The sequence below is a fragment of the Tenrec ecaudatus genome, chromosome 2, assembly GCF_050624435.1.
Source record: "Tenrec ecaudatus isolate mTenEca1 chromosome 2, mTenEca1.hap1, whole genome shotgun sequence".
Lineage (NCBI taxonomy): Eukaryota > Metazoa > Chordata > Mammalia > Afrosoricida > Tenrecidae > Tenrec > Tenrec ecaudatus.
This window is the reverse complement of record NC_134531.1, coordinates 280428557-280442488: the sequence shown is the minus strand read 5'-3', so window position 1 is coordinate 280442488 and position 13932 is coordinate 280428557. Positions and strand designations below refer to the sequence as shown.

General features: G+C 43.4%; 1 pseudogene; it reads right to left on the bottom strand.

The window, feature by feature from the left end:
* Nucleotides 1-590: 590 nt before the first annotated feature.
* On the bottom strand, nt 591-1079 carry LOC142440628 (protein LLP homolog pseudogene; annotated as a pseudogene).
* Between the last annotated feature and the right edge of the window lie 12853 nt (nt 1080-13932).

The following is a 13932-nucleotide window of genomic DNA, read 5'->3' as shown; positions in this document are numbered from 1 at the left end:
ACTTTGGAACATGGTTTGGCAATTCCACTCCAGCTGAACCTCAGGAGAACTGCAAATGTGTGTCCACGCAAAATCTGGTACACAAGCCCTTCAGCAGCATTATTTTGGTCAAAAGTAAAATAAAATATTAATTAACTGATTAATAAACCAAAATATCAAACCCAAGTCATGCAGTTGATTCAGCTCTTTTTTTTAAGAGCTATACACAAATAGTCTTTATTCCACAGTGAACAAAATTTAAAGTCCAAACAAGCACTGCCCATAAGATCCATCTTTTACAATTACTGCTGCTTCAAAGCTGCGGCAAAGCCCGATGATCTTAAATTTGCCAGTACGTTTGGCACTTACTGACAATGATGAAGTTGCACAGACAATCACAGTGAGTTCATACTGGACAGACTCTGACATCTGAAAACACCCGGATAATACAGCCCCTCTGATGGAAACACCAGTACATACAGCTCTCTTTAGACAAAGAAACTGGGTGCTCCACATGAACTTGAGTTCTATGAGGTTCGAATCGAAGGAAGAGACTCGGGGAAAAATACATCATCGCCAGAAGGTCAAAGTGAAATCCACTCAGGATTTCATCAACCCCCTGCCCCCGCCCCGTTCCAGTGACGTTTCTGAGTCTGCCAGGCTAAGCCTTTCGCTGCCCTCGCTGCTTTGGCTTTGTTTTTCCCCTTCTTCTTTTCTCGCTCTGCCTTCAGCTTTTTTCTGTGTCTCGGGTTCATCCACACTGGGTACTGTCCGTGCTGGTCTAGAAGGCTCTTCTTATTCCTCTTAATGTCAGTCTCCATGGTCATGTCACCTTCACCTTTTTCTTCATTGACCTCACACTGCATTTTCTCTTGGCAACGTCTGGGCGCTACAACAGTTGCTATCTCTTGAACATCTTTCATTAAAGCATCACCGTCTACTTTGAGGATGTTTTTAAGTCTGTTGAGCTCCTTTGGGCACTCTTTTTTCTCTTTTCAGCACGCATTTTCCTTTTCCACTTACTCCGTAAGCTTTCAGCCATGTTTTACCTGGGCAAGTGTTCCGAACTCACGTGCAACAGGCAGCTCACGCAGCGCGGAAGTGACCGATTCAGCTCTTATAAAAGATTTTCAAGGCTGCACTTTTTAAAGCAATCATTTTATTGGGGACGCTTACAACTCATCACAATCCATACATACATCCATTCTCTCAAGCACTTTTGTACATATGTTGCCATCATCATTTTTAAATATTTTCTTTCTACTTGAGCCCTTGGTAGCAGCAACTCTTTTTTTCTCCCTCCCCCATCCTCCCTCCCCATGAACCCTTGATAAATTATAAATTATTATTATTTTCATATCTTATATCATCCATTTTTCTGTTGTTTGCCTCCCTAGGGGGAAAGGAGGTACGTGTCAATCATTGTGATTGGTTCCCCTTCCCTACTCCCACCTTCCCCTAACCCTCCTTGTATCGCTACTCTCATTTTTGGTCCTTAGGGTTGTATCTGTCCTGGATTCCCTGTGTTGTGATTGCTTATCTGTAGCAGTGTCCATCCTCTGGTCTAGCTGAGTTTGTAAGGTAGAATTGGGGTCATGTTAGTGGTGGGGAAGGCAGCACTAAAGAACTAGAGGAAAGGTGTATGTTTCATCAGTGCTATACTGCTCTCTGACTGGCTGTCTCCTCCTTGTCACCCCTGTATAAAGGGATGACCAATTGTCTAAAGATGGGCTTTGTGTCTCCACTCCACCCTCCCCCTCATTCACATCGATATGATTCTTTGTTCTGGGTCTTTGATGCCTGATACCTGTCCTATCAACACCTCATGATCACACAGGCTAGTGTGCTACTTCCATGTGGGCTTTGTTGCTTCACAGCTAGATGGCTACTTGTTTATCTTCAATCCTTTAAGACCCCAGACACTATATCTTTCGATACCCAGGCACCATTAGCTTTCTTCATCACATTTGCTTATGCACCCATGGCTGCATATTTTTATAGACACTGACAGCCTCAACTTTTTCCTATAAAGTGGTTGATGGCTCTGAACCACTGACCTTGCAGTCAGCAATCAAATACTTACCTAACAGTGCCATCAGGGCTCCTTAATATACAAACAAGATGTGACATATTTATTTATTTATCTATTTAATGGAATATTATTCAACCATAAAAAGAAATTAAATACTGATACATGCTATAGCATGGATGAACCTTGAAAGCAGTATGCTAAATTAAAGAAGCCAGTCACAATAAGGTATGATTCTATTTATGTGAGATGTTCAGAACAGGCAAATATACAGAGGTAAAAAGTAGCTATTGGTTGCCTTAGAATAGGGGACTCTGGATATTGGAGTGTGACAGTTAAAAGATCTAGGATTTCTTTCAAGAGTAATGAGGTGTTCTAAAATTAATTGTGGTGATGGAGGCACAACTGTGAATGTGCTAAAAAGCCATTGGATTGTACATTCATTTGGGTAAATTGTATGATAAGTGAATTATCTTTCCATAAAGATGTTAAAAAGTATTTTGAAAGAATTCCAAGATTTGAAATCTAAGACCACTGAGTAGTTAGGAATCTTGTTAGACATCTAAAAGGAAATATTGTGTAGGAAGCTGTTTATGTGAAGTTGGAGTTCTGAAGAGAAATCTGGATTTGAGGAGTATATTTTGGAGTCGTTAGACTACAGAGAGTATTTCAAACCATGATGCTTGGTGAGTTAGGTCTTTGTTAGCTGAAGCTACTGTACCAGAAACATCACAAGTGGGTGGCTTTAACAAACAGAAAGTGATTCTCTCCTCGTTGACAGGCTGCAAGCCAGATGTCAGGGTACTGGATCAGGAGGGAAAGGCTTTCTCTGTAAGTCAGCTCTCCAGTGAGGATCTTCTGAGCTTGTTCCTGTAGAATCTTCCTGAGGCTTAAACCTCTCTCTGCTTGCTCCCTTCTTTAATCTCTTCTGTAGTTCAAAAGGCTGATGTAAGGCATCCCCTCCACCAACCCTGCCTCATTAGCACAACAAAGGCCACTTATTCCCAAAGGAGATTATAACCACAAGCATAAAAACTCAAACCAACCACCTTCTCACCGAGTTGACTCTGACATATGGCAACCCTATGGGACAGAGTAGAACTGCCCTATGGGTCTGCGAGACTACGTTGCTACGGACGCCAACTGCTCCATCTTTCTCTTTGAGGCAGCTGGGGGATTTGGACCACAGACTTGCGGTTAACAAACTAATGCTTTTCCTGCTGGACCGCAGACATAGAGGTTAGGATTTATAATACGTTATTGGAGGGGTGAGAGGGACAAAATTACCTAAAGAGTGAGTGTAGACATTGAGAAGAAGTCTGAAACTGAGCCAAAGCATGCCAATATTTCGACGTTGGGATATACAGAGGAACCAGCAAAGAAACCTGAAGAGGGCAGAGGTTGTACACTGGTGCATATGGGAGCTGGAGGCACAGGGAATCCAGGGTGGACGATACCTTCAGGACCAGGGGTGTGAGGGGCGATGCTGGGAGAGTGGAGGGTAAGTGGGTTGGAAAAGGGGAACTGATTACAAGGATCCACATGTGACCTCCTTCCTGGGAGATGGACGGCAGAGAAGGGGAGGAAGGGAGACTCCGGATAGGGCAAGATATGACAAAATCACAATCTGCGGATTATCAAGGGGTCATTAGGGAGGGGGGAGCGGGGAGGGAGGGGGAAAAAAAAGAGGACCTGATGCAGGGGAAGAGGAATAAGGTGGGAACATGCTGGAGGTAATTTTGAGAGCTTTTATTTCCCCAGTAAAACAAGGCTTCGGCAGAGGAGGAAAACTGGGGAGGAGGAGCTAGAGAAAGAGAAGAAAAACGAAAATCTTCTCTGGGAGGTGAGTGAGTGGAGAGCTAAGGAAATGCAGTTTGGTTGCCAGGCAGCAGGCAGCAAGCACCACTTGTGGTTTGTAGCTAAGCTTTCAAAATGAGACCAGTCTGCAAGGTGGGCTTCTCTCCAGTCAAACAAGGATGAACACTGACAGATGCTGGCCATGATATCAACCAGGATTGGGATTTTTAAAAAGGTACTCATAGATTTTCTTAAAAAATTAAGATAGGGGATTTTACATATAGCACAATTACGACACTGAGACGTCATGAGGAAACGTGTGGCTTGGTGTGGTTTTGTAGGTGTTTAATTTTTTTTCTCTCTTCTCTAAATTTTTGCAACAATGAAAACTCACTCAATCGTACTTAAGGAAATGGGCATTCGTGGCTATCAACATAACAAAGTCAGAAGTAGAGCAAGGTCTCCCAAGAAATATAAATCCGTAATGTAAAACAATTATCTCTCCTTTTTCTACTGGGTACATAATCTTACGTGTATATTTTCTTCTAGGTGATGGCATCATCCCTTGACCTTGTCTGGGCCTTGGTCAATGCATGGGACCCCAACATGTCAGCTATGCTTGCAGCGAATAATCCCAGAGATGATCATCACTTGATTGTACCTTTACCTTTCTTAAATAAAATCCACAAAAGACAAGCTGATGTCTCAGCTTGATTTAAGGCGACTTATCTGGTTCGATTGGCTGCCACTAGAAATACAGGCAATCGCCGCTGTCAGAATATGGCTACTTCACAGTATTTCTTCACTAGAATAGAGGAAGTGGGCTGGTAATTTCCATAACAGACATCCACTAAGCAGGGTTGCAAATGTAATACCAAAGCAGCTCGCAGGACTTTTATAGCAAGAACAAAACAGCTTTAAATAGATGCATGTATCGACAATATCCTAACAAAATAACAAAATGGTAAAAACCTAGTTTTTTTATTTTTTGGTCAAATATTGTCTATTTCAGGTAGCTTTTTCATCATTTTAACTTCTTAACAGTTTCCATTGAGGGCCTATTACAGGTGGCACCATGTCCTTCACTGTGTAGAGTTCGATGGACAGGCACAAAATCATGTTTAACAGTAAATTTAAAAAATTTTAAGAAAACATTGAGAAGCTGGATTGTAGTCTTACCTGCAAAATGCATCTATTGACATCATCAATATTCTGAAGATTCATTTCCTTCTTCAGTAAATACCAGAGGACTATTTATGAAATGCTAATAAACTTGAAAGGTAGATCAAAGGCAATACATATATGTGATAAATCAGAAAACTAAGGCCATTAGGAAGATTTTTAAAATCATTTTAATTGCATAAATATACATCAGACCTGTTTGTTTTAAAATGCAAGTAAAAATAGAAGTATATAAAGAAAAGTCTTCTCTAGCCTGATCTTGTTGATGAAGCGCATCAGGGTGGTAACTGATCTCTGACTGACTTCACAAGGGGGAAGGGGAACCAAACTCAACAACAGCCCAAGGCTGCTTCCTATGAGGCCAAGGTGAAGGTCAGACACGTCTCCACCCTCAACCTTTTCACCAGTCCTGACAGCAAACATCTCTCCCAAGGCACTGTTTCTCTACTTCTTTAAATATTCTCTACTTGCCACACAGAATTCTTAGATAATACTCACAGTTACCGGGCTTACCCGGGAGGGAGGGGGGGTTGGGGGGACAACAGGTTGCTATGCAAGATCAGAAATGATCACAAAACAATTCTTCCCGTCAGGAGCGCCTTCTGTCGATACTGTGCCTGTCTGCACACTTCTTTCTAACCCCTTCTGACCTCTGCTTGGGCAAGTGTTACTAAACTCTTTGGGCACTGCTAATGCTAAAGGGCAGCACATTCTGCTTTAAGTATCCTCCTGAAAGCACGCACCTGGGGCTCCATAGGTTAGCAAATCCAGCTCCCCCAACTAAATCCTGTGGAAATGGTGTGGTGCCCTCCTCTGGCTACAGAAGGGAGAAATCCAAACCCTCACCAGCAGAGGGCCCAAGGCCACCAGGCAGAGGTGCGTCATGCTTTACCTGCACCCTTCTTTACCTATCCTGACACCAGTCGCTCCTCCACGGCACTCTCCTTTTCTGCTCGGTTTGATTACTTGTTGCAATGGCCACACAGACCAAACTCAAGGATGATGGGATTTGTTAGGGAAGGTAGCAAGTTACCGCACGTCAGGGGCAGTAGATAGTAAGGATACAGTCATTGATCCCCTTCATTGCCTCTCCTTCGCCAGCAGCCCGTTTTCTCTCTCTTAAGGGTCTTCAGCCCCTTCACCACATGGTGCCTTGGCTTCTTCCTATGTGAGCCATGCAACCACCCACAGCTCAGCCTTGCAATCTCACAGCTTCACGGCTGCTCCTGTGCTCGGCTTCATGGTCTCCTTGCTTTGGCCGTGGCCACTTCCGGTAAAGAGGGATCTCAAATATGCCCCCCTGTAAGCTCTTCTTCCTCGATGGCCCCAGGAATTCTGTTTTCACTTCTGATATAGCTCTCTTACAGCCAGGGAGAGTGATGACTAATGCTGACCAATTCCTTCTCTTAGTATTTCACGCATCTTCATTGTATCGTCCCACTCAATCTTTTGGTGAGAATTACAGACATGGACACAACAGCCATATTAAAAGGTTTCACTTTACCACAAGTGCTTTTCCAGTTTGGTGAGCAGAATTCCACTCCTCAATCGTCTTCCTTGATGGCAGTGAGAGCCACATTCCTGCATCTGAGCTGGCACATTTTACACCTAGCAGGATGACCAGATTGGCTGATCTCCACATTAGATTTCTATGTGCGTGGTCCCACCCAGTCACTTGATATCATTTACAAAGACTATGACTAGAAAGCCAAACTCAGCAGTTAACTACCCCACTCCAAATCGCCAGACTCCCTGCCATCAGCCAATGCTGATTCTTATCAGCCCCCTGTGGGTTTCCAAGACTGTGCCAACCTGGGCAATGAACACATGTGGGATTAATTGAAGAGCAGAGAGATAAATGGCTTGGTGAGCCTCGACTTTGTCTCTTGCTCTTTGATGATCAGACCTCTGTGTGGCTGCCCTGCTTATTCTCTGCCTCAATTTACAGGCTACATTGCCTGTGGAACACCTAACGTGTGAACTGTGTCTCTGTAGTTTGCGGTTCCTTCAAGACCTGCCTCGTCACACTACTGGAGAATACATCCCTTGAGCTGGGTTGGACCCTGTCATCTGCTGACTGTTGGTGACCTGACTTGTTGTTTGTTGCCTCTGGCCAGATAGCCTGAATTGCTCTATAGCAGTGGTTCTCCATCTTCCTAATGCTGTGACCTTTTAATACAGTTCCTTATGTTGTGGTGACCCCCAACCATAAAATTATTTTTGTTCCTACTTCATCACTGTAATGTTGCTACTGTTATGAATCATAATGTAAATATCTGATATGCAGGATGTATTAGGTGACCCCTGTGAAAGGGTTGTTCGACCCCCAAATGAGTCATGACCCCACAGGTTAAGACAGCTGCTCTACAGAGGACTCAATCATCTACTTGCTTGACTTGCACCCGGCGGCCCTCAAGACTTAAAATGTATTAGCTGTATAAGCAGGTGGTGACTCCAATTGCAGTTGCCATTCCAGATGTGATTTCATTGCTTGAGCAAATTAATACTTCTCCTGGTACTTGGTAGGCAGCTATTGATCTGGCTAATGCCTTTTTCTCAATACCAGTCTCAGAGGACCGCCAGAAGCAGTTTTCCTTCAGTTGGTAGGGGCACCAATACACTTTCAGATTTCTCCCCCAGGGGAACATCAACTATTCCACCCTGTGCCATAATTTAGTCCAGGGGTGTCAAATTGGTGGCCTACAGGCCGCAGGCAGCCCCCAAGTGGTAATTTTTTTGTGGCCCACGATGCTCTGAAATTAAATGTAATGAGGGAATTGTGTGTACGGTATTGCCTTGATCTCCCCTAAGCAATATATTCTTCATAATTTTTTTAAAATTTCATTTTATTTGAGATCATCGTGGGCCACAAAATATTACCTCGGGGGCCACATGCGGCACATGGGCCACCAGTTTGACACCCCTGACTTAGTCCAAAGGGACCTTGATTGCCTATCTATTCCATAAAGTGTCACACTAGTCCGTTGTATTGATGACATTATGCTGATTGGATCCACTAAGGAGGATTTATCAAAGACTCAAGATTCATTGGTACAACATCTGTGTACAAGAGGTTGGGAAATTAGCCCAAAGAAGATTTAGGCACCTTCCACCTCAATAAAATTTTTAGGGGTCCAGTGGTGTGGGGCATGTCAAGACATTCCTACTAAAGTGAAGAATAAGGTATTGCATCTGCTCCCATCCCCTACCCCCAACAACTAACAGGAGGCACAATGCATAGTGGGCCTCTTCAGATTTTGAAGGCAACATATCCCTCACTTGGGTGTTCTACTCTGACCTATTTATCAAGTGACATGAAAGGTCTCCAATTTTGAGTGGGGCCCAGAACCAATAAAGGCTCTGGAACAGGTTCAGGCTGCCGTGCAAGCTGCTTTGCCACTGGGACTTTATGATCCAGCTGACCCAATGGTGCTAGAGGTGTCAGTTATAGATAAAGATGCAGTGTGGAGTCTTTGACAGACCCCTATTGGTGAATCACAGCATAGACCATTGGGATTTTGGAGTAAAGTCCTGTCATCCTCTGCAGACAACTACTACCCCTTTGAAAAACAGCTGTTAGCCTGTTACTGGGCCTTGGTGGAGACCGAATGCCTCACCATCGGCCACTAAGTCACCATGAGGCCTGAGCTGTCCATCATGAATTGTCTGACCCACAGAGTCATAAAGTTGGATGTGTGCAGCAACACTGCATTGTTAATACAAAGTCGGGCCAACACAGGATCTGAAGGTACAAGTAAGCTGCATGAAGAAGTGGCCCAAATGCCCACAGTCTCCACTCCTGTCACATTACCTTCTTTCTTCCAGTCTGCACCTATGGCCTCCTTGGAAGTTCCTTATGATAATTTAACTGAAGAACAAAAAGTCATGCTTGGTTTATGGATGGCTCCACACAATATGCAAGTTCCTCTCGTAAGTGGACAGCAGCAGCACTAGAACCCCTTTCTGGGATCTCCCTAAAGGACAGTGGTGGAGGGAAATCTTCCCAATGGGCAGAACTTTGAGCAGTGCACCTGGCCATTCGGTTTGCCTACAAGGAAAAATGGCCAGGTGTGAGACTGTATACTGATTCATGGCCAGGTGTGAGACTGTATACTGTGGCTAATGGTTTGGCTGGATGGTTAGGGAATTGGAAGGAATGTTATCGGGAAAATGGTGACAAAAAGGTATGGAGAAGATGTATGTGGATAAACCTCTCTAAATGGGTCAAGAAAATAAAGATAATCATGTCCATGTGAATGTTCACCAAAGGGTTTCCTCTGAAGAGAAGGACTTTAACAATCTAGTGGATAAGATGACACGCACTGTGGACACTGGTCCTCCTCTTTCCTCTGCCACTCCTGTCATCACCCAATGGGCACATGAACTAAGTGATCGTGGTGGCAGGGATGGAGGTTATGCATGGGTGCAGCAACATGGACTTCCACTCACCAAAGATGACTTGGCCACTGCCACTGCTGAGTGCCCCATCTGCCAGCGGCAAAAACCAACATTAAGTCCAAGATATGGGACCATTCCTCGGGAAGATCAGCCAGCAACTTGGTGGCAGGTTGATTACATAGGACCACTTCCATCATGGATAGGGGCAGCATTTTGTTCTTACTAGAATATATTCCAACTCTGTATATGGATTTGCCCTCCCTGCATACAATGCTTCTGCCAAACTACTATTCGTGGACTTACAGAATGCCTCCCTCATCCACAGGCATGGCATCCCACAGAGCATTGCTTCAGATCAAGAAACCCACTTCACAGCAAATGCAGTGCGGCAATGGGCCCATTCCCATGCAATCCACTGGTATCATGTTCCTCATCATCCTGAAGCATCTGGCTTGATAGAACAATGGAATGGGCTCCTACAAACACAATTACGGCACCAACTAGGTGGCAACAACTTGCAGGACTGGGTCATTGTTCTCCAGGAAGCTGTATACGCTCTAAACCAGCGGCCAATATATGGTGCTGTGTCTCCAATAGCCAGAATTCATGGGTCCAGGAACCAAGACGTGGAAGCTGGAGTGGCACCACTCACTATTACTCCTAGTGATCCACTTGCAGCATTTTTGCTTCCTTTCCAAGCAACCCTGTGTTCCTCAGGCCTGGAGGGCCTTGTCCTGAAGGAAGGAACTCTCCCACCTGAAAACACAGCACAGATCCCACTAAACTGGCAGCTGAGAATGTCCCCTGGCCACTTTGGGCTTCTCGTGCCTTTGGATAAACATGTCAGGAAAGGTTTCACTGTACTGAGTGGTGTGATTGATCCTGATTTCTAAGGAGAAATTGGACTGGTGCTACATAATGGAGGAAAAGAAGATTATGTCTGGAATCCAGGAGGTCCCACAGGCCGACTCCTGGTGCTACCATGTCCTGTGATTAGATTAAAGTAAATGGTAAATTACAGCAACTCAATCCTGACAGGACTTATAATGCCCTAGACCCCTCAGGAATGAAGGTCTGGGTCACTCCACCTGGCAAAAAACCACAGCCAGCTGAGGTGCTTGCTGAGGGCAAAGGTAATACGGAATGGGTAGCAGAAGAAGGTAGTTCTGCCTATGTTACGAACACGTGATCAATTGCAAAAGCGAGGCTTGTGATTGTCAGTTTATTTTCTTTATATGTGCTTATTGAATATTTCTCCTTTATTCATGTATGACATATCAGACATAATTGGACTGTTTGTTTTCATTTATATGTATGATAGATGTTTGATGTATAAGTGTGATTTCATTAATGTCTGGAAACTATATATGCCAAAAGAATTGTTGCCAAGTTGGAAAGGGGTGGATTATGATAGGTAGGTTTATTGTGCCAACCTAGCTAATGAACACATGTGGGATTAATTGAAGGGCAGACAGATAAATGGCTCGGTGAGCTTTGACTTTCTTGTCTCTTGCTCTTTGATGATCAGACCTGTGTGTGGCTGCCTTCACTTGTTCTCTGCCTCAAATTTGCAAGCTACACTACCTGTGGGACACCAAACCCACGGACTGTGTCACTGTAGTTTGAGGTTCCTTCAAGACCTGCTTCACCATGCTATTGGAATATCTATTGCTTGAGCTGGGGACTGTCGGAACCCGTCATCTGACTGACTGTTAGTGACCTGCCTTTCTGTTTGCTGCCTATGGCCAGATAGCCTGAATTGATTTACAGAGGACTCAGCTGTCTGCTTCCTTGACTTGAACCCAGCATGCCTCAACTTGAAGAACTGCCAGTGTATTCGCTATCTCACCGAAGTGAGTTGCACTGAGCCATTTGTACTGCTCTATAATTAGCTGTTCATTTCTTATGTATATCTATCTATCTATCTGTATATATATATATATAAATCATAAGTGTCCTGGTTTCGTTTATCTGAATAAATATATATAACATCATAAGTGTCCTAGAGAACCTGTCTAACATAAAGACTGTAACTATTTACAGGAGTAGAAATCCCAGTCTTTCTCCCAAGTAGCTGCTGGTGTTTCAAACTGCTGACCATAAGGATTGTAACCCAACATGTAACCACTACACTACCAGGGACACTTCTAATTCCACAGTAGTTTGCAGAGGAAAACAAGGTTAACAGTTTGAGGCATGCCCTTTTGAACTGTTTTTCCGCCTTAGGCTTATTTTCTACTTATTTCTTAAGTTTTTTCTTTTTCTTTTTTAATATACTTGCAAGTAGGTTCCTGACAATATTCCTCGTAAGTTATATACTCCGATGTCCTTTCATCAAGTCTCAGAAAGACCTATTTAAGACTATCACAATGATCTAACCTCTTAAGGCTCTCATATTTCATTGTTTTTTAGAAGCATACATTTTATGGAACTGGTGAAGCAATCATTTGGAAACATAATCTTTGAAGCCATAATCATTTTATAATTTGTTCTGCCTCACAAACAACCGCAGCCAATCTTCCAAGAGGACAATCCTTTAAATCAAATCTTTAACAGTAAAGTGGCTTGTGGCTATTTCAGAAAATGGGAGCTGGGCAGAATATGTTCAGTCCCTTTCATGTATGGAGGATCTATTCTGCTAATTATCAACTCAGAAATCAGCTCTGCGCCAGAAGTTCAGCAACACATTGCAAAAACAAGTGAACTTACAAAATGTATTGGAAATTTCCTTCTCAAGGTCAAATAATATATCAAGCACGGTAGCAAATTTGGATTTTCAAGTAGTACACCTTGTTCTTTGTGATCTTGATATAAAGCTTATCTTGGTGTCATTTCACACATACACACAAAAACATTGTCATCCACTGGAAACCATCTCATAGTGATCACATAGGACAAGGTAAAACTTTCCCTGTGGATTTCTGAAACTGTAACTCTTTGGGAATAGAATGCCCTGTCTCAAAGAGACTAGCGGTTTTTAACTGCTGACCTTGAGGTTAGCAGCCCAAGGCGTAAGCAACCCATTACACCACCAGGGCTCACTCATTTAAAAAGACCTGGCTAAATCACAGGCTTATAGATTTTATAGAAATTTATGCACAATTCAGAAAAAAAGCTTTGTAAATTTCCCTCAGATTCAAATGTTCTAAGTCTTACCTTTGTTTGTCTTTTAGTGAGTCATATTAGAGTAGAAACCTACTCTCTCACGTTAGAACTGTGACCTTGAACAAATACTTGAATGCTTCTGACTTCCATTCTCCTCATCTTTGAACATTGTCTGTATTTTAAGGATTGAAAAACGTGTGTGTGCGTGTGTGTGTGTGCGTGCGTGTGTGTTACAGAGAATTTGCCACCGAGCCTTCATTGCATCGCTGTGGTAGGTAGACTAATTGTGCAAGCAGGCCTCCATAGGAACACGTGGGCAGAGTTTAATCCGGTCAGAGCTTGATTGGAGGGTGACCGAGATAAATACTTTTCATGGCAGGCACCCTGTCTCTCTCCCTCCCTGGTGATTGGACCAGCATACTGCTCCTTGAGTTAGTTCTTTGCCTCAACCGTGTGCTGCACTACCCATGGGCTGAGCCAACCCGTGGATCATGTAGCTAGAGTTTCATACTTTGAAACCTGCTTCCATATGCTGCTAGTGCATACATGGCTTGAGTTCAAAATCCCAGCATGGCCTGCTTCTCTTGTCTCCCCGCGCTACTGACTGCTGCTGCCTTACCCTGCTGTCTGCTGCCTGTGCAGCCCACTCTGCCTGTCTTGTAGGCAGGCTCTGCTTTCTGTTTTCTTGACCTTGGCCCAGCAGCCCAAGTGAGTTGAAGTACTTTCAGTATATTAACTGTTCCAAGAAAATGAGGTGAACTGAGCCCTCTGTACTGCTGTGTGGACTAATTAGCCATTCTCGCTTTATAAATCTATATATCCTTCTCGCTTTATAAATCTATCTATAAAATCATATGTGTCCTGGTTTTGTTTCTCTAGAGAACCTTGACTGACACAATTGCTAATTCCACATTCACAGGGAAAATCTAGCCCAAGTCTGCACCTTCCTCTTAGCTTTTCTATTCAGGACTTGTTCTGAAACCACTGGAAATTGATCAGCCTTATGTTGCACAGTCTAGAAGGGGACTTTCCACTCACAGGAGCAATCCTAACCAATGAGCATTAAGAATCAGTGGACAAATGCCCCAGACAATGCTAGAGCGCACTCTACCAAGGCTTCAAAACAGTTCATTCCAGTTCAGTCCCTGCTGGGAATTTGCATTTCCACCCCCAGATATACTCCATTACAATCTGTATTTTACCAAGATTCCCAGGTGATCCATTCACGTGGACATTCTGATTTATTATATCTGGGCTGCAAAATGAAAAATTCTCACAGGGATCAAACCAAACTACACTGACTTAAAGTCTACATTCTACACTCATTGTAGGACACTCAATGGAATTGAGTACCCATTGATTACAACTATAACTAATTTAATAATATTTTCTTTACTAGCATCCTTGAGTTATCTCTCAAATAAATAACCTTTATCCTGGTG